At 45.4% G+C, this 26437-nt stretch overlaps 1 protein-coding gene across 3 annotated transcripts in view; it reads right to left on the reverse strand.

The window, feature by feature from the left end:
- LOC135389154 (transcription factor Sp9-like) overlaps positions 1-26437 on the reverse strand; it is a 77905-nt gene that overhangs the window by 26666 nt on the left and 24802 nt on the right. Inside the window, exon 1 of one of the 3 annotated variants that reach the window (XM_064619181.1) lies at positions 1272-1441. The exons of the other annotated variants lie outside the window; for them this stretch is intronic. The gene's annotated coding sequence lies outside the window, so the exon portion shown is untranslated. Of the gene's footprint in view, positions 1-1271; positions 1442-26437 lie in introns of those variants that run through there. 3 annotated transcript variants of the gene reach the window in all.

A 26437-nucleotide genomic window follows, 5' to 3' on the forward strand; every position in this document is an offset into this window, starting at 1 on the left:
ATATAATAACCGAAAGAAAAATTTTCTCGTGCCTGTTATCTCAACTGAACGTGCTGCTATACCAGAATTGCACGCGCGTTTTTTGGCGGTTCAGCTGCACTGTACATTTCTGTTCCAAATTGCATTCCCTCTGCTACATTTGTGTTAAACATGAAGCGGAGAGACTCCCCTTTCGCTAGCAGGCTCACTCGACAAGCTACGCGAGTATAGCATTCGGGAATTGCAAAGAGTGAATTTCTCGCAGCTTATACAAAGTCACAGTTGCCCAGTGGCAAAATTTCATCTTCGTTGGCGTTTGCCCTTGCAAAATGCGGTGTTTGCTCGTGTTTCTTCGATAATAAAACGGTGGAAATGATTCTGATGCCTCAATAAAGTTAGTTGGAAACGCCTTCGAGTCAAGAATCAAGTTACTAAAAAAAGATTTACCACAAAATGAGTCACTATTTCCCACACCCACGGGAAAAATCGCCACCTCCCAAACCGAGTCTGGTGTTTTGATGACTCATCGAGAAAGCGTACTGCAGATATAGTATACGCAACGTAAGAAGATAATACAGGCTACAGTCGTGATATGCGAAGATGACTTTTTTTTTTTTTTTTTTTTGTCATGGTGTGGCTTCCTTCGGCGTTTTCAGTCAAGTCGTTTCTTAACTTGTGGGGTAGAGCATCGTCCCTGGCGATAAAACTCCCCATTCATCATCTTACAATAAAGTTGTTGTGTAGCAGGTACAATTCACGCAACTATAAGAGACTCGCTACTTTAGCAGAATTACTTGGCTCGACGTCTCTGCTGAGACATGTCTCCAAAGCATGCTCCGTTTTTGGGGTCACAATATTGAGTCCTCCCACTCCCGAGCTAAGATCTACAAATGGCTTTAAGGAACAGGTCTTCATGACGACATCAAGAAGACACCCTTCTCTGAAATAGCGAGTAAAAGCAGGGGCCCTTTACCGCTAATAATCACCACTTTGCGTCGAAAGCAGTTCCATAAAAAGAATACTACATCGCAAGCGACAGATCTCCCAATGTGGTCACCGCGGGGGTTGCCTTACAAGACGAGCATGACGGCCGAGATGTCCGCCCTGCTGAGCAGCGGCTTCTGTGTCACAGCGGCGAGTTCTTGCTCAAAATGGCGGTGCCCAAAGACACCGGTTCCAAATAAATAGTGCTTGCCTCCATGCGCGGGGATCTTTGAGGAGACCTCACATCGACATCGACGACACGGATGCATGATGTATTGACTAAAAGTGAGGTCCAAAGTTTCACTCACCTCGCTGTGAACGGCAGCCATGCTTTAGCGTGACACAAATTGGCACGCGAAGAAGACACACCCTCGCTACACCCACCATGCGAACATCGATCCTTAACACACCATGCGGTGGGATGCAATACCACACCGCACACAGGACGCAGCCAAAAAAGAAGTCGACTAGAAGAACGCAACGGCCGTCTGCCAACCTTGCGTCTGCGAGAGGCGGGAAAGAGGGCGGACGTCCCCGGCACCGCCCAGCCCCGCCCACTAAGGAGACTCCCCCTGGTGGCGGAAGAAACAAAACGGCGCCCTCTCGTGCTGGTAACAGTAACCAATGGGGGGCGGCCGAGAAAAAATGATAAAAAATGGCATCGCAGTTGGGCGGATAGAGAGGATGTATAAACTGGTGAAACGAAGGGAAAGATAAATGAGGTCCATTTGAATAGAGGTGGAAATAAAAGCAGGTCACTTGGTTGCAGAAGGTGTGCACTGGTGCAAAGAGACGCTTTTCATCCGAATAATGTTGCGTCATTAGGATATTGTCCGCAAAGTACACAACGACATTGGCGAGATTCTACGAAAATTCATCACTAGTACTTGTTCCTCACTTACTAACCAAGCACGTGAACCCTATCCAGGCTTGTACGAGATACTTAAAAAAGTATTTGAGTTAAGTTGCTGTAAAAGGTAACTCAGTAGAAGAAGTAACTCGTTACTTTCGAGACGATATCAAGTTGCAATTTGTGGAGTTCGCGGTGACAGAGAGTAAAGATAAGAAGGTATTCGGATACTTTTGTTTTTCCGCGATACCTTCTTGATGCATGTTCCCTTCGTTGCTCTTCTCTGCGGACATCTCGCGCCCGATAATGTCACTCGCCCTCTGAAATGGACCTCTAGGAGGGGGGATATATGTTTGTGGGTACATACATGGCTGTGGGTGTAGCTGAGCTTCATTGGGCAATCTCGGAAATTTCAAGGTCGGGATGCGAGGGGGATGTAGGGAAATCCGCGGGTACCAGATGCTGATACTCAGAGGAGGAGGGACAGAAAACGAATGTCATGGAGCACGTCACCCTCACTTATAATGTTAATCGAGCGTTCCTTACAGCCACCTCCCTACATTCTGACTTCACTTGTACTTTCCCCCCTGGCTTCTATGCATTCAAGCACAGGCGCTCCTGCATGGGTATATGCTGCAGAATGCCACGGGATATCTGAGATGAAGTACCTGTTTGAAGAGTGTACTTCGTAAGATACTCCTAAGGATATTTAAGATACAGTATTTAAGTTGCGTACGAGTCTGATACTATCAAAGATAGGTACATTACTATACAGGGTATTAGGTACTATAGATCTGAGGGAAATGGCAAATAAACGGAGGACATTATGATGTCGCCCATAAGTACAAACGTGCTACGAAATAAGCCAAAACTACATTTTACACTACCGATATTTATTGTATGGTGTTTATACGAATCCCCAAAAGCATTGATAAAGGTAAGGCGGGGAGGGGTAGATGGGAGGATCAATGGCGTTCAATGCGTATTTTTGCTAGATATTTAACCCATGAAGCTGTTCCTCTCTTCCCTCGCGTTTTGTGCTCATGGATGAGATGTTGGGGCCAATTCCTCCCTTCCAATTTCTTCCTCACCAGGTTGCGAAGCGTATATCTACTAAACCCTCGAAGGTAACGAGAGATGTCTCCCGTAACACCAGTGCGATACTTTTTCAGCAGTCGCTGGGCATATCCGAAATTTCTAATGATCGGAGGCACGCAATACGAGGGCGTGCTGAAAAATTCCCGGCCCGACACGCTTCCAGATACATGCGACGGGATCTCGTCATCGTGGACACAAAGAACAAGATGAAGAAGAAGAAGACAAATTTTATAGATTTGTAACGTTAGCCCGCCATAGTCACGTGAAACGTTCATTTTTGCACAGCTATCAAGCTATATAGCTATCAAGAGGACCATTTTTATCAGTTAACTCCCTGGACTAAATAAAGGTGTCCACTGAAGGTCCCAAAAGGCGTAGCACCCATTTTAATGCCGACAGCGCCCTGCTTTAGAAGTGATGTATTTTTACGAAACTCATTTGAATTTTTATTTAAATAATGAGCGCCTCCCACTCATTCACACGGTGCGCAGCTTGTAGATGGTACCGGACAGACACTTGTAAAAAAAGAAAGTTCGTCGATTGGTGCACCCGTTCGCGAATTATTTAGCCCGGGGATTTAACTGAAACGCCCGGTATACTGTATGTGTGTGTGTGTGTGTGTCTGCAGATAAACCTGACCGTCATTTGCGCACTTAGCTTGTTGTCTACTTAACCGACGAACTTCCGGTGGCGCACGATGGCGCATTGATGCGTGCGAAATCTAGAGAAAAATCGCGGAATCCCTACTCAGCTTACGACAGGGGCACTGTCTTCGACACTGTTTTTGTCGACTTCGCAGCCGTCTGATATATCAACCTCTCTTGCCTATATATATAGTATATACAAGCGTGAAATTTTCGATGATTGAACTTCGGGGCTGTTCATGAAGAAAAAGAAAAAAAAAATCCACGTGAACATTAAGTGACGAGTGCCCATCATACTCAGCCGTGAACAAGTAGTGTGCCAACTTTCAGCATGGAGATGTTGACACCGAAGACTCTGGAAGATCAGGGAGACCACCAACGGTGTGAATTCCTCGAATTCTTAATTGTGTTCATGACATCTGGTGTATTGTTTAGCACGTAATAGAAGGCTCGCACTGACAGCTTCACGCTATAGTTTACACCCCACTCTTTACTCCGCCATCTTAAACCTCCTTGGTTGCCAGCACAATACTCCGGCTTGACTGCAAGCGCGTACAATATACGACATCCCCCTGCACCCTATTTAAACATAAAAAAAGTATCGAAAACACAAAACGAATAGCGCGAAAAAGCGCAAGACAGCATTCGCAGCCGAACGAGCCTTTCAGACTTCCTCCGACTCAGCTTGGCGGCGCCACGCAGCCTGACCGCGCATGCGCGCCGCGTTGGGGCCACGGACAGACTACGCCGCGATTCTTGTGTACCGATGACTCTAATGGTAGACCATTAAAAAAAGAAAAAGAAAGGAAACGTTTAAGAGTCGCAGTGCTCCTGGTTTCAGCTCTCTGCACTCTAAAAACAGAACTTCACCGCATAGCACGCTGTGAGCCAACCATTGCCACGAATGATGGGGTTATCGCTTCGGATTCGAAGAGAGAGGTGGGCGTGCGCCTTTTTGTGGCACTTTGGATATATGAAAATTGCCACAAAAAGGCGTACGCCCCCGTCTCTCTTCGAATCAGAAGCGATAACCCTATCATTCTTGGCAATGGTTGGCGCACTGTGTGCTATGCGGTGAAGTTCTGTTTTTAGAGTGTACGTGTAGTTGAGCCTGTCTGGTGGCACACCTCTTGAGCTTCTGATGGGGTATCGGTTGGAAGAGTCCTGTGTGGGTGGATCGTCGAGGTGCTAATAATCGTCCTGCGGATCTTCACGCTTAAAAATGAACTTCACAGCATAGCACGCTCCTAGCCAACCATAATCTCGAATGATATCGTTATCTGCACTGATTTGTTGAAAACGAGAGGCGTACGCCTTTTTGTGACAATTATGAACAGCATAAGTGTCACAGAAAAGGCGTACGCCTCCCGTTTTCAACAAACCTGGGCAGATAACGATATCATTCGAGATGATGGTTTGCTAGGAGCGTGCTATGCTGTGAAGTTCATTTTTAAGAGTGTGGTTTGGATTCGTCGGGTGTCACTTCTTGAATCATCAAGCAGTTCGTCGTCTTCGTGGCTATATTCTGCGTTAGGTGTGTGCTGCTCGTACTCCTCTCCAAGTGTTTTGAGGAAACTTGCGTGTGATTACATATATGATTGCTTCTTTTGCTGTGATTTGGTTGCCCTTGACTTCTACTACACTCTTAGAAATGAACTTCACCGCATAGCGCGCTCCTAGCCAACCATCACTCTAAAAACAGAACTTGACCGCATAGCACTCTGTGCTCCAACCATTGCCAAGAATGATAGGGATATCGCTTCTGATGCGAAGAGAGTGGGGGCCGTTCGCCTTTTTTGTGACAATTTCCATATATCCAAATTGCCACAAAAAGGCGTACGCCCACATCTCTCTTCGATTCAGAAGCGATAACCATATCATTCGCGGCAATGGTTGGCGCACAGCGTGCTATGCGGTCAAGTTCCTTTTTAAGAGTGCACACTCTTAAAACGAATCTTCACCACATAGCACGCTGAATGCCAACCATTGTACAGAGTGATATCACTCTGGATTTGTGGAAAGCGCGGGCCTTTTTGTGACATTTCTGCATAAGTGACACAAAAAGAGAACGATGTCGTTCGGGATGATGGTTGGAGCGTGCTATGCGGTGAAGCTGGTTTTTAAGAGTTTATACAATATAAGGCATATAGGGTCAAATGGTTGTGTTCTCCTGTCTGACAAATACATTACCTTCTTCCTGTAGAGTGTGTTCCTTTCTACATGTTGTGCTTTGCCTACATTTTTCTACGTAGGTTTTGTGCTTTCGACATCTCTTTTACTCGAGTGACGTCGTGTGTGTTTGTCTCATGGCGCACCGAACTTGGTAAGGTACAGGTCACCATTTTCCTTCCAAAGAGAAGCTCAGGCGAACGCTTTGTAGTGGCATGTGCAGTAGCGCGGTAGCAGAGCAGAAAGTCGTCAATTCTGTGCATCCAGTTCTGCTCTTCCACGTGGCCTGCCTTAATTGCCTTCATGATAGTTTGGATGACGCGTTAATTCAGCCTCTCCATTCGCTTCCGGCCATCATAGAGTCACTCCGTGATGTCGGAAACCGAGTTCCTGTGCCAATGGTTTAGGTCAGTGTCAGTTTTTATTTGCTTCGGGATGCCGAAATGTGAGAGTTCTCATAGCATTGCTACGGTTGATGATGCTGTTGTTGATGGCACGACTTCCACCACCGGGAAGCGGGACCAGGAATACTCATGAACAAGTACTTGAAGATACTTTCCATTCGGAAATGGGCCTGCAAAGTCCACGGCATGGTTTTCTCAGTGTCCAGCAGGAAACGGAGTTGGTTTTAGAAGACCGCATGTTGGTTCATTGAATGTAATTACGCACTGCCTTTTCTAAAAGAGTATCCCTGTTTGGTCTTCACCATGCCCTTTGTGGGCAAGCTGAACTGCAGGTGGGCTTGAACGGAGAAGTAACCATGTGCCTCGCAGTATTCGACATTGCGGCGTCACAGAGATATCTAGAGGCTTGTAGTAGGGTTTGACGTTCGATCATGTCTCATAGAAGGGCATGCTTGAATTGCTTGGGTGAGCTCCTGGTACATGACATCGGCCAATGTTGCCTCGATGACTTCCTCGATGTTCATCAGGTTCACGAGGTACCGCCATTCGTGAGAGGAAAAGGATGTAGGGTACTCGTCCGGGACCCTGCTATAGTTGGTCTGTCCTGCGGGATGCGACACGTACTCTGGAGGAAGGATTTTCTCAACCTCTTTGGTGTTGTATACGGTGAAGCTGAACGGCGGCATCCGAAGACACCGTCGTTAGTCCTCGTAGACGATCGCCAACTTGAAGTTGTTACTATACTCATAAGCGGTTGGTGATCAGTGTCTACCACAAAATGCGTTCCATGTAGATGTTGAAGCGTTCTATATTGCCCAGAGAGCAGCTAGAGTCTCCTTCTCGATTTGCGAGTAGCGTTCTTCTGCCTCTATAAGGCTACGGCTGGCATAGGACACCAGTTGTTGTGTTCTTCTTTTTCGCTCTTGCCATACACTATATAGGATGCAATGGTTTACCCAGAATTTCGTCCTTGGGACGGTTGTTGGGCTCCGCAAGGGGGTGCCTTTACATGGTTTTCACGAAATATTGCGCAATTTCACAAAATTTTAGGGGGTCTCCTGTAGATTTTGGGGGGTGTTAGGGGGGGTCAGGATAAATCACTGCCTCGTCGCTTATGTTTATCACGACGAGAATGCCCGCAAAGGGGACCCGAAAAAATCTTCGCTTGACGTATCGTATTTTGAAAAAGTTGAGTTCCGGTGGTTTACGTTCGGCGCGTTCCCTCTGCTTCGTTGTCTTTGGTAAAAACATGGGAACTGAGGTTGAGCACTCTGTGAGTGGACATATGCATTACAATTTTGCCTGAGCAGGAATAACGCCGCGTGCTTTTGACGGTGTAACACAGTAGCGTTCGTTTGCTAGACCTGTACTTTGAGTGCGTGAATGACGGTGACCGTGGTTATTCCTCCTCTCAGTGCATTCCTCGAAGCCTTTATAGCGCATTAATTTCGTACATCAAGTCTGAAGGATTAAGCGAAAGAAAACGCCTGGCCCCGTGAGTGCTTCGAAAAATTCATCGAGTAATCGTCTCGCAGGCATACGTTGAACGTTCCATGATGTCGAAGAACGCTCGTTGTTCATTTTGCCCCCATTTCATTGCTCAATGTAAAGGAACATGTTGGGAGGCTTCCGGCGGCAGGTCTTATTATCGATTGTGGGGTGTATAGTGTTCTCCGTATGTACCAAACTCTTCAGCGCCCCTCATTTAGTTAGCTTCCACTTGACTAGTGCTGGCGAAATACGTATTGAAGCTGGTGTGCACTTCTCTCGCAGGGCACTTTAAAGGGGCTGTAATGGGGTTGGTGTTTGTGAGTCTCGTAGGCTACTGTATATCCTGCACTCAATGTTCATTATTTCCAATACACTCGCAATGCAACGCAGGAAGAATAACAAGTGCGCGCTATTTCGTCACACACGCTCATTGTGAGGTCTGTGTAATGAGGAGTTTCACGTCAGAATGACGAATGGATACGTCGTAATGATGAAATGTCCCATCTGCCAATGAAAACAACGTACTTTTTTATTTTATTTTTTTCAAGACTTGTCTCACTAGAAAGCGTATTTTTCGTCTGGAATAGCATTGTGGTACGTATAATACGAGGGATGGGCTTCATAATCACATAACCGCGCTATTATAACTGTTCCAGCACCGACCTAGCTTTTGTTGCGCACGAATCTGCAATCTGATCCATACTGCTACGCTCGCAGTGTTCTCGCGCCGACTGTTTGATCACGTTGATGCGCTGATTCTGTTCGTATTACCATGTATGGCGGTATTATAGATTTAAAAAAATGTATTACATTAACCTGATGATATGTACAGTGCAAGCAGTGAATAACAGTGGTATATACAGTGAAACCGGCGGTATTAGCGATAGCTCCCGTTACTATACATATGCGTCCCGGCGTCCTTATGCGCATCACAGCCAAGTCGGTTGGATAAAGATATGTGGGCAATTCCCGCTATATATTTCCTTTGGCAATTGGATGGGGTGTCGTACTTTTGATGTTTTGCGTTGATTCGGAGGAAGCTTTATTCACAAATGGCGCAACGGATGAGTCTCGTTCCTTTTGCATTATTGTCACGATGACGAAATCTTTCATATTGCGAGGACAAAATTTTGCCCTTTATCTCAAACAGTGCGGACTGATTACGCTGAGGGTGTCGAGGTACGAGAGGTGCCATCACACCGCTCTTAGTGGTAGTGCTGAAAGGGCTCGCCGTGGTCTCTGACAGAGGCATTACTTATTTGTGTTCATTGTGGAAGAAATTTATCGCGAGCTTCGTTCACCCAAATGCCTTCCCCTATTGCAGCCCTATTTATAAGAATCCGATTCTTACCCCAGCCAGGCTCTCCTAATAATTATGAGGCCATTATTTTCAGCACGCGCGAAAATTCAATTGACTGAAATCCCAGCAAAACCCCCGGAAATGTTGAGTGGGAATTTAAAACGCCTGCGGGATGTTGTCCGTGAAATGGCGGCCACTTCAACTGGCCGACCATTGTATAGCATCCGGTCGTTCAGGTACTTCCTCCTCTCCCTAAGTGGTGCCTGTCAATCAGCCTCCACGACAGCATGAAGGCCAAGAAAATTTCTCAAGAGTGACACCGAGCGCTTTTTCTTTGCGTCAGCGAGGTTGGTGAACACTATCGACATTCCTCTTCGCATCTTCTTCATTAATGACAAAAAATGGCTAGGGATGGGCATGTGTGTTAATACCAAGTATTATAATAGCATTACTGTAATACTCTTTGTATACTTTTGTGTACTTTAGTGTTTGCTTTCTTTTCTTCCTTTCTTTGCTGGGAATAGCAAGCCGCCGTAGCGCAGGCTAACCTTTCCCTCCCTTTTTATATATACGTAATAAACATATTTCCCTCATGGCGGCGGTGAATCACCCACCACATCATCATCTCATTTAGATGTGTGTGTGTGTGAGTGCATTACGTATTATAATACGCAAAAATGGGTATTACTCATAAGACTTGTAGTGGTAGCCACCCTGCTTCAAGACTGTTTTCCTTCCCCCTTTCAACTCATCTTCCTAATATATATAAACGACATGACCGAACGTATTAACTCGAAAATAAAGCTTTTTGAGGACGACTGTTTTATTATATATAGGGAAATTCGTGGAAGTAATGCTGCAGTTATTGTGCAACAAGATATTGACTCTACGTTTAAATGGTGTCGTGTCGTGTACGTTAAATGATGATGAAAGTGTCACATGTAGGGATGGGATCCGCTGCACCTCCCAAATTTTTTCACGCTATTTATGACCACGAATCAGCAATGGAGCCATTCCTGTACATTTCACCAGCTTATAACAATAAAGTTAACAAATATATGTGCAGAACTGATGTCACTAAATATTCTCTGTCTCACTTTTTTTAATGAGGCGAATTCTAAGTGTTTCTGCGAGCTCTTGTATTCCATGTAATGCATAGTCTACTGTTTATGCTTATAGTAGGATGTGTGCGTAGTCGTGCATGATAAGTAGTTTGTAGTGTTTGTAATGGTGTTATTCTGTATACGTAATGTTTGTGCTGAGATGTGTGCGTATAGTCGTGTTTCATAGTAGTTGTTATCGCTTTTCTTTTGTGTTCCCCGCTACTGTTATGCCCGTTGAGCGATGTAGCTGACTACATAAATATATAAATAACACTCACGTATACTGTGAAACTCAAATTTTGTGTAGACGCCTATTGTTGTTGTTGTTGTTGTATTGTGTAATAGCACAGAAAATTTACACACTGAAAGAAATGTTGCATGTGCGTTCTAAAGGAATATAAATTTCCCGTATTACCGGTTTATTATAATTAGGGTTCCGGTTTTAATCGAAAAACACCGAATACAGAGGGACATTCCAGGACATGATAGAGATAAATTGCTGTTGATGCAGATCAGAAAACAGTACAGGAATACGATGGTTGCGAAAATTGTCCGTTTACTCTTTCGTTAGCCGTAAAAAAACCGACCGCAGCGAACAACGCCACGTTGATTGAGCGTCGTGCGGAAATTACATTGTGATTTCTATTAGCGGATAACTGCCCAGTAAACCGTGTACACGCCAGGAAAAACATGGAAAAATACCGATTTCGTGAAAATCAATAAACATCGAGGAACATACGCCGAATCCGCCCCAAAATAAAAACCGAAAACACGGAACCCTAGTTATAATATAGTATTAGTATTACGTACACGCGGTTTCAAAAGTATCAGTATTATATTACACATTTTCATCCAGTATTATGTATTATAATTATAATACGAGAAATAATATTACTGCCCAGCCCGGAAAAATGCACTGCTCAACAGTACTGCATGACAATGACAGGCAGACACACAAAGCACTTTTGGAAACAAGTCTACGAGTAGCGCCGAGAGATGGCGCCAGATTTTTGGCAGAGTATACGCGGGAACTTCCGAACAACTTTTGAATGGTGAAAATGAACACCACAAGAACTACCTCAAGTAGTGCATCGTACCGAAACAATGATCGGAGAAGTGACATTTCCCATGCTGTCAAAGATATTGGAGGGTGGGTCCATAAGAGGGCATTTTTCGCCTGACGTGTTTCTATCTAAACCTATTTCCCGCGCACTGAATGAAGACAAACCACTAACGGACATTTGATCCTAAGAGAACGTTGTTGAGAAAGAACCGAGGCACAACAGACAGTTTTCGGAAACATGTCCAGGTGAAAAATGTTTCGAGAACGGTAAAATCTCACCGAGGGATGAAAATCTCGCCTTTTGCTCCTTTGAGCCGACGAGCTTTCGAGGCCTTTTCGCCCGTGGCAGTAATGAGTTTCTCCGCTAATTATCCGGCTGATCCGGATTTCGAAGGAAAGTGGATTGGAAAAGTGTGTGAGGCCCTTATGGGTCACGAGGTCAGTCCGTCCCATCTTTTAAGCGCGATAGAAAACTCTTTTGAACTTGTTCTTTTTCGGACGTTCCATTATTTTTCCGAGTGCCGTATAGACAAAAAGCAAAAGCCTAGTTTTTACTTTGCGGATCATGTTGAAAGAAGCCGCTTATATACCGACAAATGAATCCGACCAGAAAAAGAAATTTGTCATCTTGACGCAGAGGATCCAATTTAACGGGAAAGTTGTGTCGGTTGATTGAGAGGCATCCCATAATGGCGCTTTCAGAGCGGAACAATCATTACGCAGTCATTACTCGTCCGTGCAGTATCGGTCATTAAATCGTCCCGCAGTTTGGAACTATGACAGCCGCCAATTACACGTCCTCGAGAAGTGTGGGTGGAAGCTCTTCACGATCCACTTGACGCGGGGGATAAATTTATGAGGGACACTCGATTGCCCATCGTGGGGATTTAAATAGCAAGAAAACATCTCTCCTCGTTTCTGGCCATTTTGGGAAACACTCAGAATGACTATTTGTGTCACAAGTAACTGGCTCGTAGTATACCGCATCTCCATATTTTTCTTTTTCCAATTCCAATTCCAACAAGAAGCCACGCTTTCTTTCGGCACTGATATGCAAACGACGAATTTCCATGTACAGAACACTCTTAAAAATGAGCTTCACCGCATAGCACGCTCCTAGCCAACTATCATCTCGAATGATATCGTTATCTGGCCTGATTTGTTAAAAACCTGCGGTGTACACCTTTTTGTGACACCATATCTTTCGAGATGATGGTTGACTAGGAGTGTGCTATGCGGTGAAGTTCATTCCTAAGAGTGTAGGATGGCCAACCACCGATATCGTCGCATGCTTTTTTATATATATATATATCACATTACATCACATCTTCTCATTTGCTGCATTTGTACGCCGGGTACATAGCATCCTCCACTAATGATACCATTTGGAATGCTCGTACACTCTTAAAAATGGTGGCAAAAATGGACTTTACTGCAAACCACGCTCTTAGCCAACCTTTCACCCGAGTGACAATGTTCTTTCCCCTGATTTGTTGAAATCGGGAAAGGAGGTGGGGCGTACACCGTTTTTTGTGGCATTGTGCAACAACAACAACAACATAGATGAATGGATGATGATGATGTGGGATGTTTCCCTGCGTTGAGTGCAGGACCCTACCCCAGTGCAGTTCATAATATTATTTGATGAAATACATTCAATTCAATTCAATAATTGCCACAAAAATGACGTACGCCCCCAGTGTTCATCAAATCAATGGAGGGTTTTCATTCGAGATTATAGTTGTCTAGGAACGTGCTATGCGGTGAAGCTCTGTCTTTAGGAAGCCTCAAGCTTCTAATAGGTTGACGGCTGGCAAATTCTGACGAAAAAATGTCTCTTTACGATCATGTGTTTCGTAAACCCCAGAAGAAAATTCTGAGTTGAATTGCAAAATTAGCTTAATGCGTGTTAAATCTGAGGAAACTCTTTTCAGAACCGGTCACAAAAACCTTTGATGAGATGAACATTGTTTCTTCTGACTGTGTTTCCCAGTTGCAGTGTGATGGGCCAGGAGACAACAACAACAACATAGATGAATGGATGATGATGATGATGGAGGAGAAGCTCTGCGCTTTCAGTGGCGAATCCCAGCGTTGGTGGATCAAGAAGGATAACCTCGTTGCCCTGAGCATGGCTCGGAACCGTCATTTTTGAGGGTTCGGTTCAAGTTCCGGTTCAAGGTTATCAGTTCGGTTCGGGTTCAGCGCAACCAAAATAACGCTTTGAACCGATATTAATCGGTTCAAACCAGTTTACGTGTGCTGTGCTAATCAGTGTACCACATGTGAGAGGTAATATCATGTTCCGGCGATAGCTTGCTCCTCCTTACTTCCTCTACACTTCATAGGTACAAAGAACCACGCAGTTCACAGCAGATCATCCTGTACCGAAAAGTGCTGGGAAGTGGTGTACAGCATACCATTGAACTCCATTGCAAAAGGCTATCGCTAATTTCTAAAAAGAAAAACAGAAGAAAGTGGTCACGTAGTAATAGGAGTATCTCAGAGTCCCATGTTCCCCGTTGAAAAGAGGGCGAGAGGTCGCTCCTGTGATTCCTACCTTCATGCTCTGGACACGCCAACCTCTTTCCCGTGCACTCTTAAAAATGAACTTCATCGCATAGCACGCTCCTAGCCAACCTTCATCTCGAATGATATCGTTGTCTGCCCTAATTTGTTGGAAACGGGAGGCGTACGCCTTTTTTGTGACACTTATGCTGTTTATAAGTGTCACAAAAAAGGCGTACGCCTCCCGTTTCCAACAAATCAGTGCAGAGAACGATATCATTCGAGATCATGGTTGGCTAGGAGCGTGCTATGCGATGAAGTTCATTTTTAAGAGTGTGGTCGCTAGAGGTCAGCGCAGCTTGTGGATGTCACTGTGAACTATTAAAATTTACGGATTTAAAATTCACGAAGTATTTAATTTCACTGCGACACAGAATGAAAGGAAGTAGCCGAGGCAACAATGCAAAGTGTAGCTGTCGTATAGCTCATCTTTTTCTTCTTCTTCTTCTTCTTCTTTTTTTTTACACCTTGAGTCACAAAAATGTACAGGAGTGTCGTGACCCTTTTGGAGGTGAGGCTGTAGGAGGAGGCTGTGCATGGACTCACCACTTCTTAGTTTATCAATTTGTCCGCTCTATGGATTCGGCAAGATTCCGAGCGACTCAAGGAGCTGGTGTGCGGCAGTCGAGTGGGACGGTATAGGCGTGTTTACCGTCTGGTGAACCGGTTACTGCATCATATTTTTTCGGTTCAGTCCCGGTTCGCTCAAGGGGAGAGACAAAAATGTTTACGATTAGGTTCGGGTTCGGTTCGACAAAAAATTTTTTTTTTCGGTTACGGTTCAGTTCGACCCCTGCCTGAGAAACACAGTTGGGACTCCCAATAAGAAAACGGGCCAATGAATGCACATAATGATATCACGCCAGATTTGTGGAAAGCCTCCTGTGAAGACATTAATTAACGCAGCTGCAAAACTCGTTTTAAACAAATCATGTCATTCGGGACGATGGTTGGACGAGCGAGTGTGGGCGATCCGACAGAAATGTCTGAAACATGAACCGCCCAAATTGTCTATATGTGAACGCCCATTTCGGTCCGGTCAAAATAGGATGCCACGAAACCACAAAGTTGCGTCTGCTAAGAAAATGGTTGTAGCCTCGTTTACATGAATATGACACAGGCGTACGAAATTGAGTCGAAACCGGAATGAAGACGATGCGCCACTATAGTGGAAAGTTAGAGGAGCATTTCCGCAAATATTGCCGTTTCCGGCCGCCACCTTCACACCCCTGTTCACACGGAACGTTAAAACGTCGAAAACGTACGCTCCATTTTCACGCGTACTTCGGAATAACTCCACTGTACGTCTGGAAGCACTGCTCCTTCTGTCAGTCTAGACTAACATACACGTCCAAAACGCAGCGTGCGGTTGGGAACTTCCTCATTTCGCCATTTTGTCAACTCGTCTAGCAGTAGCAGACGACGCGACTGAACCGCGGACGAACGCCCCTTCCCATAATCCTCTCTCCTTCCCTCGATGCGCAGTGACTTGAAAGAAGAGTGTTCCGGTATCTTTGGCTTCACGGCATTATCCCCTTGTGTCCGGAGAAGCGCGCTTTACAGGCGTCATGTACTTGCCTTCAATGATTGCAATGTCGTATGTATACCGTACACAAAGGACACCAAACGCGCTGCTACCACGAAGACCCTGCTTCAGGCTGTCAAATACTGAATCACGACGCACTCATTATCTGTGGCCAGACCCACGTACGATACGCAAGCCAAACGAGTCGTCACCGACAATATTAGAAACCCGAGGGGATCGAAAAATGCACAGGGATCGACAGCTCTTCCCTTACTTTACTTGGATCAATTTGTCAGGCAAGAATGGCTATCCCCAAGAAAACTCCAGCAACTTCTTTGGAAGCCGATCATCCGGAGAAGACAGTAGAACGCACTATACCAGATTTTCGAGGGTGGTATAGATACAAAATGCCGGAACAAGTGCCGCAGGTTGCCAACATTGCAAATGCACTGTGTCCTGCTGACAGCAATCCTTAGCAGTACGAAGAGCACCATCTAGCGATTGAGAAGAAGAAAAGAACTGTCAAGGGCTCCAGTGGGTCACGCATGTGGTGCGGGCATACCAAGAAATGAGAGATGCCACAAAACTGCAAGTAACGCGCACCCATCATGCATGGGGATTTCACCCGACGCGTGCAAGAAGTCCTCTACTTCACAGGCAGAGAAGACCCGCTGGACACCGCTGACGTGGTGTCCTGTGTTGTTCCTAGCTCTGTGTTGTTCTTCGTCTACTTTGCTGCTGGAATCCTAATATGAACTGGTACCAACTCCTGGTTTCCACTCCATCCCTGCTGTTCAGAGCAGTCCCTTCAGTTGCTGAACTTGATTAAGAGTGGAGTGGTACACTGGGTATCACCAACCTAAACCCATGACCAACAGCGAAAGTCCGTAGAATCCGTATAGTCCAAGAGCGAAAATCCGTGTAAGCATCTATATTGAATGCACCCATAAGTTAATGCAAAAGGTGAATGCAGTTTTCACGCCTAGTCGCACTCATTTATTCGGGGCTTTCGATGGAGCTTTCTCATAAAGTCTAGAACCGGCATGGATACCACCAGGCTCTTGACTGTCACCTGACGAGGTTAAGGCCTTTAGCGAATCACTTTTCCAAGCCAATTCTGCGCGAGAAAATATTTTCCACGCCAAAAAAAGTAAATGCATCCTCGAGGGATCCCCTTTCAGACATTGCGTGCCAAGGATCCATCGGACCAAATGAATGGGCTCCATTTGTTGGGCCACCTCGTTCCTTTTATTCTCGGCCGCTTCTCCTTCCTCGGTTTTTGTATCGGACTGTATTCTACCGGTTATGTAGGATTTCCCTATAATGTTCCTGGCGCGGGTTCATTTTCCCCACCTTTTAGCGCTGCGTAAAAAAGAGCAATTTTTCTCCTCGATTGCACGTTGTTGCGCCAATTTGAAGATACGACCCATATGGTGTCAGCCCATATATGAATCATGCCGAACACACTGAAGGGGATCGGCGCGCGAGGAACAACTTAGGGAAGAGCGATTAATGGGACACAACTCGAGGCTAACTTCATTCGAAAAAAATAAACAAATAAATAAAAATATAAGAGGTGGTTCTCTTCACGTGAACCGCCATCTCCGCTGACCATTCCATAACGGGGGGAAGCCTTTTTGTGAAACCCCAGCACAGAAATTGTAGGGGTCGTCACTCTGTACAATGATTGCCTTCGGCGTGCCTTCTGGTCAAGAGTATGTACCGCCGGGGCAGTCTTAAGACAAAAACTTGACCACAAGACACGCTGAAAGGCGACAGAACCAAATCGTCATCAGTCTTCACTTGTGGAAAGCGCCTTTTTGTGACAATTAACATCTCTGCGTCCCAATTAAAACAAATTAGTGAGGGCACAATGTCATTCGGGATGATGGTTGGCTAGGAGCGTGCTGTGCGGTCACTGGGTCCAGGTACTGGGAGGTACCCTGATTCGAATCCCGGTGCGCAGAGGGTTCTCCCTGGGTTTCCTCAGACGCTCTCAGACATGTGTTCCCATAGAAGTTGGCCCAGGACGCACACCTGTGACAACGGCGAGCCCTTTCACCGGCATCTGAACACGCCGTCTGATTTCAGCCGGGACGTACTCCTTTTTGTGGCAGTTAATTCAAATTGCGTTCGAATCCCCGCACCGGCTGTGCTGACTGGGGTTTCCGCCAGGCTTTCCAGATGAATGTCGGCACAGTTCCCCCTGAAGTCTGCCCAGGACGCATACTAACCCCGCCGTCTCCCACACTCTTAAAAATAAACTTGACCGCATAGCACGCTCCTAGCCAACCAACATCTCGAATGATTTGTTCAGAACGGAGGCGTACGATATATAAGATAACGATATCATTCTAGATGATGGGATGGCTAGGAGCGTGTGCTATGCGGTCAAGTTCATTTCTAATAGACTGCACTTCTTCCTCTGTCCACGTCTGCACGCCACTCATAGCCACAGTTGCTTCGCGGCGCTAACATATAACTAAAAAAAGTCACGCAAAGTGTCACAAAAAAGTTTCCCACGTTCAACTAATCCGGAAAGATATGCCGCTCTATTTTTAGAGTGGAGTTGACAGCAAGATCTTATTAGAATACTGTGGAGAGTCCCTCCATCCATCCATCCAGACTGGAACTCATAGGATGCTAAAGAGGCGTGGTTGGAAGAGACAGCGGTCGATTCCCTCCTGTGGGCGGGATCCTCTTTCCTTGGCAATCGATTCATTTCCCACAAACCTCTGCTCGCCACTTGACTGCACAATACTGTCCACAGGAATTATAGGCTCGGATTTGTTTGGCCATTTTCTCCGTGTCGTTTTTATAAATGTGGCTGCGTCTTTCATCTAGGAAAATAGTTGTCAGTGAACAGAACGCCAACCATTGCACAGAATGATATGTGGAAAGCGCGAGCCGTACCTCCTTTTGTGACAATTACCACACCTGCGTAATCGTCACAAGATGGCGTACGTCTACTGTTTTCGACAAATCATTGGCGAGAACGATGTCATTTGGGATGATGGTTGACTCTATGCAGTGAAGATCTGTTTTGAGAGTGTGCACTCGTTAAAATGAACTTCACCCCGCAGCACGCTCCTAGCCAAACTTAACCTCGAATGATAACGTTATCTGCTCTGGTTTGCTGAAAACGGGAGGCGTACGCCTTTTTCGCGACAACTATGAACAGGGTAAGTGTCACAAAAAAAGCGTACGCCTCCCGTCTTCAACAAACGATATCATTCGGAATTATGGTTGGCTAGAAGCGTGCTATGCGGTCACCATCATTCCTAAGAGTGCGACATTCGTTCCAGGGTCCACATGGACGCAACATGGTTCAGCAAATTGGTTCAAGAACGAATGACATCGCTTTCTCAAGTCCACAACAGACGTCTCTTTCCGGAGATACTAACGAGTTGATTGAAAAAATATGTTCCCCGAGAGGAACAATATTGGGGAAAATCCTTCGCATTGTCTCGTTAAAGTGTTAGAGACAGCAAAAATGTCCTTGTGTGCAATCTTTACCTGTACCAACAAACGTAAGTAGGCAATCGTGTTTACGTGGGAATAAGCACCACAAAGGACGGGCAAGCGATGCGCAAACTAAGGCAATCTTGAGCACCAGAAAATGCGCTGGACAAAGTTTCATGTTGACCCCCAGACAACAACAACAACAACGATGCACTTTACATTGAAAGCGTTGATCTAGGACGATGTCATAAGTGCTGCATTGTTTGTTGGTGGTTACGTCAACTTTTCTGCCAGCTAAAATCCGTGGGTGTATAGAATACTCTTGCGAAGGGAATATCCGGGCACGCGGACTAAAAGAAAACAGGCGTTTTTGTGGCAATTTTGGCAGGCGCTCAACGAAGCATCGGACCGTCCAAAACAGACGGGTGGTGCATTAGAGATTCCCCCCCGTGGTGGTACTGCATAAAGGCATCATTCAATGAAAGGACCCACTCGTTGAGCCACTTGCAGCTGAGATTTCGCTGGATCCGGAAGAATTAGCGGCCGTCCGCAAAATTTGCCACTCTGCTGAATAACGGGGATACCACCCGGAGTGACCCCCTTCTTCTTCTCTTTACGCCCATTCATGTGGATGACGTTGTTTAAGGGAATCATGGCTGATCGATGTTGCGACGAGGTGCATACATAATACTCCGCTGCGTCCGTATTTTGGAACATCCAGGGGCCCCCATCCTATTTATAGTGCAGCCAACGATTTTCTCTTTCTACACACTTGAACGTCGTTAACGACTTCGCACGTCACGTGATCGGAGAAAGGTGTTATCATATCTTTCTGAAAACATGAATGCGCCCATCGGTTTCGTTTCGTTTCTTGTATCCACTTTTGACACTCGCAAAATAATTCCAATCATTTTATGCCGATACAGATACAGCTTATTTCCTTCTTTCTTTCGCGTTTCTGAAAAGAATTGGAAAGATAAACTGAAATTCGTGACAACACAGTGTGCGCTCGCAATTGTTTTCTGTCGAATGGCCACCATCACTAATCATCATTTTCGCCATCATCATGCTCTTCATTGGAATCATCATCATCATTACAGGAGTTTTCCACCAAAGTAACTGGCGCAAGAGATGTGGAGTTGCGAGCCTCACACTAGTGAAGCCAAAATCTCCAGTTTTTTTCTTCAAATCAATTAACCAATGTTGAAGGTATGCACTTGGGTTTTATAAGCTCATATCACTCGAGTGGGGTCACGCTCCAGGACGTATCGAGACAAATTATATCTGGCCACGCGTATAGTATATCCAGTTGTAAGGAAAAGGATGTGCGTTCAGCATTCGCAGATAGTTACTCCTGCCGTTGCAGGATTGCTCGGGAACGTGATAAAACGGAATAAATTCGCTTCGGGGGACGCGTCCAATGATTGTAGGTCGATAGAGGGAGCAAGTGTCAGATAGAGTCGTAAAAAGCAGAATGGGTGGATATTATTATGCCGCGCAAATGATCCCCGAAAATGGATTCCTCCTTCGATAGATCGTCGACGACCGTTGTGTTACAAGCACATTCTATGCTCGTTATGTCCCTACAATTGGAAAACAGCCAAGTACGACTTGAAACGACCCTATTATGTATATTGGTGGCCCATTAATCGACACTCATTGAATGACATTTGTGCGGAATGGAATGTTTCTGTCAACAAAGGACCGGACACTTTCTAAAGCCACTTAAGTCCGTTCAGCGAACGTAGACTGGAACAACAATAAGAGCATATTGGAAGCTCCAATTTCTCCCTCACGTCAAAAGATTGTTCTAAAAGAGTTCCTGGGCGTCGAACGGGGCGAGAAATTCCCCCTCAATATTTCAAACAGGGTATCCTTCCTGACAAATTGCTCTCATTAAGACCCCACTTTCTATGGGTGGTGAGAGACACTTCATACAAATCCTCGCAAAGCACCGTGTTGAATCGATCGCTTTTATCGACTGACATTGAGGAACACAAACAGACACCAGTTCTGGTGCCTTCTGTTATCCGAGTGTCTTAGCCAGCGAATGAATCACCTCGGACTCATGATGGATTTCGGTAACACGATTCTCGGAGAAATGCGCACCCATGCGCCGGATGGGTGGAAGCCTATATTTAGACAGCCATCTGTGATACAAGGTGGCCAGTCAAATTGCAACAGAGGACAGCCCGAAAAGAAAGAGAAAAAGGTAACATTTTCTGGAGTTTGTCGAACACACGAGACGATGAGGACGACACAAAACCGCGTGACTGCTTATTCTGTTAAAACAAATTATCGAGCTTAACGGGTTTCATGAGGCCTTCGTAAAAAGAAAAGAAAAAAAATGCATTGTTACCCATTGTGACAGTTAAATTAACTACAAAAAGTCCACCGGGGAAACTAGCAGGTGCATTAACGTAATGTACATCTCAGAGGACACGAGAAAATGGGTTGATTAAAGTTAACTAAACATCTAGACTTGTGCTCACCCTGTTAGGGAACCACGATATCTTTGTCCATTGTAAAGATGATATTCTCCTCGAATCCATAAGGACCGGCCGCGTGTCGTTGACCACTCAGTCCTGTTGCCTCACACGGTGTTGTCTTACTGGTCTTAGTAATCCATCTTGTTTATACCGTCCTTCGGGACTTTTATTTGATTGTTCTTACGTTATTAATTATGTTTAGTTTCACACCTCGTTCTTCCATACTTAGCCTTGTTTAGCTATCCGACAACTTTGTACGACTCTTTGAAGTGATTTCCACTATTTGCGGTGACCAAGACAGCCACGGTTTTCGTTTCTGACTTCCCGAGCCCGGTGTCTGTTACACTGCGTCCGCTTATGAAAGAAACATCCAAGGGAATGAGTACCCACTCCAACGGGAAAGATCATCCAAGAAGGAATACCCTTGCGGCCACAGGGAAATATGATTCATCTGTGGATGCTCTTTCTTGATGTATCCTTCCACACAAAAAATACCATCGTGGGAGGTAGCAATATTCCGCTCTCCTTATTCTTCTGTTGTTACTTTTCGCTGGCTCATTGTGTTCCTCAAACTCGAATGGAAATGTTCAGCTCGCCATTTCAGTTTCTTCATCTTGAAACTAAGCTTTGCAGGAAGCCGCGGGTGCGGATGAAAAGTCGAAATACTAGACACGTGTACTGTTCCGTAATGCAAGGCGAAAGAGTATTGCAGGAATTGGACCTTCGTTACCCAGGGTCGTTTGTCTGAGCGTTACTAGAACAATCGAAAGGAAAAGAATGGGTGGCATGGCGCGTGGGAGCCACGCCCACAGGGAGGCCATTTTGAATGGTCCAAGATAAAAGAGGACGCCATCTTTGGAGGGAAGAAGATGTCCCCATGCGGGAAAGAAAGGAGCGATCGATGAGCGCCAATCGAACACTCTTCGCTTCGCGGCGCCAGAGTGAGACTCCTCCACAAAGTCTTTCTCACAGCGTCTTCCATGCGAGGAAAAAGAAAAGCATTCTATGAAAGGTTGTTGAAATGCCTGTATTACAGCCTTTAGTCGGTAGAATCTAGAATCAGTAAGTGGTGCACGAAAACCACAATGAGCCGGTTAGACAAATACGGGTAAAATAGATTCAGTTGTGTGAAGATGAACGATTAAAGTAAAGAAAAGATAACCGTAACTAAAACGAAGCACAAAAGTGCATAGCTGCATACTCAACACGTGCTGAGAAAAAAATTGGCAAGTCGATCGGACAGGAGTTTTAGCCAAGTCGGTAGAAAACATGTTGCAACGAATGGATTATGAATTTTAGATGGAGCTTCTTCTACCACATTGCAGCCTTCAAATTCCCTCCAGCTTGTCACGGACTATTTGAAGCAAATTCCGTGACCAAAACAGAAGGGAACTTTTCGATACAGATAATTCACTGAGTATTAGTATAAGGCTGACTTTCTTTTCTGCCTCTGAGCTTGTCGTATTGGCTGCTCGCGGCGATGTTACTGCGGCGTATAGTCGCACTCGCGATTGTCACGGTGCTTATCTGCGATTTTCCCTCACTTGTGTTGAGCAAATTTTCTGACAGTCCCCTGGCTGTCCCAGTCGCACGAAAAATTTCCCGACAATTCCCTAACTTCCAGGTTGGTAGACACGCTGTTCTTATTCCGTTGCTTCAATCAATTGGACATATTTGATATTGTTTAAGTCCCATTCACGTAATACCACGTATATACTTGGTTCCTTTTAATTGGACCTTACGTTGACGATGCGCATCGCTTCTGTGAACCACCTTCTCATCTCATCCTGGCTACAGTCGTGAGGCCAACAACGGCAAGCCGGTTTTCGTCAACACCACCTTTTGACGACTTTCCACTTCTTTGAGGTACACTCCAGCAATGGAGGAAGGGAGTTGCCTCAGGACAGAAGCCGCCGATATTTCGAACAGAGACTGTTCTTCTTCTGGCTCTTCGTCTGAACAGTCTCTGTTCGAAATATCGGCGGCTTCTGTCCTGAGGCAACTCCCTTCCTACATCTCGACCGGTTCGCTGGATTTCTACCCATCTATACTCCAGCAATGGGGCGCTTGTAAAGAGTGCACTGCGCATCATGCTTATCGACACGGTCGAAAATGTGCCTCGATAAATCCGGCTGGGAAATATCCAAATAATTTTCCCTCGTATAGTTCGATCATTGAAAGGGGTTTCCACTTCGCTACAACGGGGCAAACACTATGTAGCAATCTGTGTAGTACTCAACCAAGCACGTGGTGCGTGGAAGCTAATATTTATTCCTTCCCGTGATGCTATACCATATACTTTATAAAAAATGCCCGTTCCAAATAGACTCGTGGTCTATGACGTTCAGCCTGGAAAGCCTCGAGTTTTGCCAACCAGACCAAGTTGGATATAGAGGAAATATAGAGGAAAACAACAACAACAACAACAGATGATGACGATGAGATGGGGTGTTTCACCGCAGTGGTGCGGTACTCTACCCCAATTGCACGTGGAACATTATGTGAAGATGATGAAGGAAGGATGAAAATATGAGAAAGCAATCCAGTGGACGACAGGAAATCCATGAACAGGTGAAGAACCCGGAGCGCAGGATCTCCCAGGGGCCACTGAGTGCAGCTAAAACCAGCTATAGAGGAAAAAGCTTTGGTTACCATAGGCTGTTTTTAGACCAGTGTGAACATGAACGTTGTCGTGGTATCCAGCTTTTGCGCCGTGCGTGAATGGTCCTCACGAAATGTCCGTGCTTGTCCAGATTTTATTATGAAGATAGGAGAAGAAAAAAAAAAGTTGTCGTTCAATCATTGAAGCGGTCCCCGAAACACTGTGTACGACGGCCAACACAAAATGTTGATCTTTGAACCAGGCATAATTATCATCCACCGTAGAAGGACAGCAGGAACACGTGATCATAACAACGTGTTTTAATCGCAGTCAATTCGACAATTAACCAGACGTTGGATAACAGCAAGCTGCTCCCTCTGGAGGCGAACCTTTCCGATCATCCTCATATAACTCTCATAAGACTCAGTCTAGTGAAACGATTCTCTTTTTGCTTGACCAACATCATATGGCCTACTTGGTATTCAAAAGTGGTCACGCACGCACGCACGCACGGAGTCGCCACAGTGAAACGTGATACCAGGCCTGCTTTGAATGTCAATGTGTCTCACAGGGTTAGTCGGTAATTCCAGTCATGATTAGATAAAGGCCCTCGTAGTTTTACATGCCATTGTTGTCGCTCTCACTCTTGTGCTGGCTTACTCGTCCCTTGGGAGAAGAGATACTCCAAGGATCATATTTCTAAAACGTCTCGCGTATTATTGAAAGAATACTCCCGGGAGACCCCCGCTGTATCTGAAGGTATCCTCAAAGCGTTATCCCTGTGGTCGCTCCTAAAATGCGGGCACCTTCGGGACGACACTCGGACTCGACTTGAAACGTGATTTGCCCACGGTCAACTTGATCATACTTTTCGTCCAACTGGAATGCGATGAAACAAGCCTCTCGTAGTCATCAAATAAGGTCTTGTGTATAATGTTACTGCGACGTATTTGAACGACAAAATGAGGTTTGTACTTGTTATTAATCGAGAGCGGATTTAATCGGTAAACATCGTCGAGCCAGTCGGTGTCAACACAAGCGTCCCTTGTGAACAACCACGTGCTCGGAATTGCGTGAAAACTAAGTGCACACTCTACACCGTGATTTGCATCGTGGATTGCGCTGACAAAACGCAAGACCAAAACAAGAGTACTTTGAGAATGCACATTTTCTTTTTCTTTTAACGCTTTAAATAATCCCTCCTGTAAATCGCCAATAGAGCGACCATACGAGGAATAAATCGGCCGTACAAAAGCCCCATCCCCACCAGTGTTTTTAATTAGGATCTTCGGTGGCCCCCTCTTTTGTTATGCGACCCCGACTGATGACCCCATGCACTCCCACGGGTGCGTCACTGATGCTCACTATGCAAATGTACTGACATCATTAGACGTGGCGTGTATCAAGAACGCTCCCCCCACAGCTGTCATCCACTTCACATTCTTATTGATAGCCGACCTTTGAGCGTTTATCATCTTTTGCGGTTACATTTTGGGATACTATGGAGTTTGCTGGCTTTGTGTGGGTTGAACTCTCTCCACTCGTACAAAGTTCCATTGAAAACATTTATAGTGTTGGACAGCAGAGACACGACGAGCGTGAAAACCATCCAGGATAACTCAGGCAGGACGAAGAGTCACATTACGGGGAAATGACGTTGTTGCAGACAGCGCTATTTCCGCCCCTCGAATATCGTTAAATCTCACGACCTTGACATCCGTGTCCTACATTGTATTCTGCTCCAATATGCTACTCTTCCAACGTGAGGTGGAGAACGGTGACCCTTTGAGAGTCCCAAACGTGGCCGGAAATCAGAGGGTGTGCGGCCGGTAGCAACGTGGGCAGCACCGTGTGCCGGAGATTCCCGTCAAAAGTATCCCACACTCTAAAAAATATAACTCCTTTTTGGGTGTAATTTGACGATACCCTAACTGACTCCCTTTTTGGTGTATATATACACCCTCTGGCCAGACTACACCCCTCAGAAAGGGTGTTCTCTGAACACCTCTTTTGGTGTAATCTAGCGGTACCCTAACTGACTCCCTTTTTGGTGTATGTCTACACCCTCAGGCAAGACAACACCCTTCAGTAAGGGTGTTATGCCGAGGGCAACAGAAACACAACGGTTAAATTAACAGGCATATTCTTTATTCGGATTACCTATAATACACTGTATGCACTGCAATAACAACACCAATAGTCACCGCACAATACAAAACATAAAAGTGTCCACCAACATGCCGACCAAGATGAAGGTATTACAGTGACGCCAAGAGAAGTCCTGCCTCTGTAGTGAAAGAAAAAATGAACAGTGAAATGTCTTAGTCATATTAAGGGCGAAATACAAATTACATGACAGTTACGCAGATGGCTGAGGCTAGAGAAGAATTAAGAGCATACACAAACACAGCCCTCGTCAACATGCAAGCAGCTCAAGATAGAAAGTAAGACAATCGATAAATGATGATGATGATTGAATTTTATTGGCGCAAAAGCAACTTAAGCTATAATACGCCAAAACCATGGTAATATTGTGACTAGTTAAAAATCAGATGACTATACTAAAATGACGTAGAAATTAAGAAGCACACAATCATAGTGTAGTTAAAAGACCAATGTCCCTACAAAGCTGCAATCGGTAAAGGGTCAGCGAAGTGTCGGTAGCGAGACCCGAACCCATACTCTCTGATTTGTGTTGACCTCTGA

The sequence above is a fragment of the Ornithodoros turicata genome, chromosome 3, assembly GCF_037126465.1.
Source record: "Ornithodoros turicata isolate Travis chromosome 3, ASM3712646v1, whole genome shotgun sequence".
Classification (NCBI taxonomy): Eukaryota; Metazoa; Arthropoda; class Arachnida; order Ixodida; family Argasidae; genus Ornithodoros; species Ornithodoros turicata.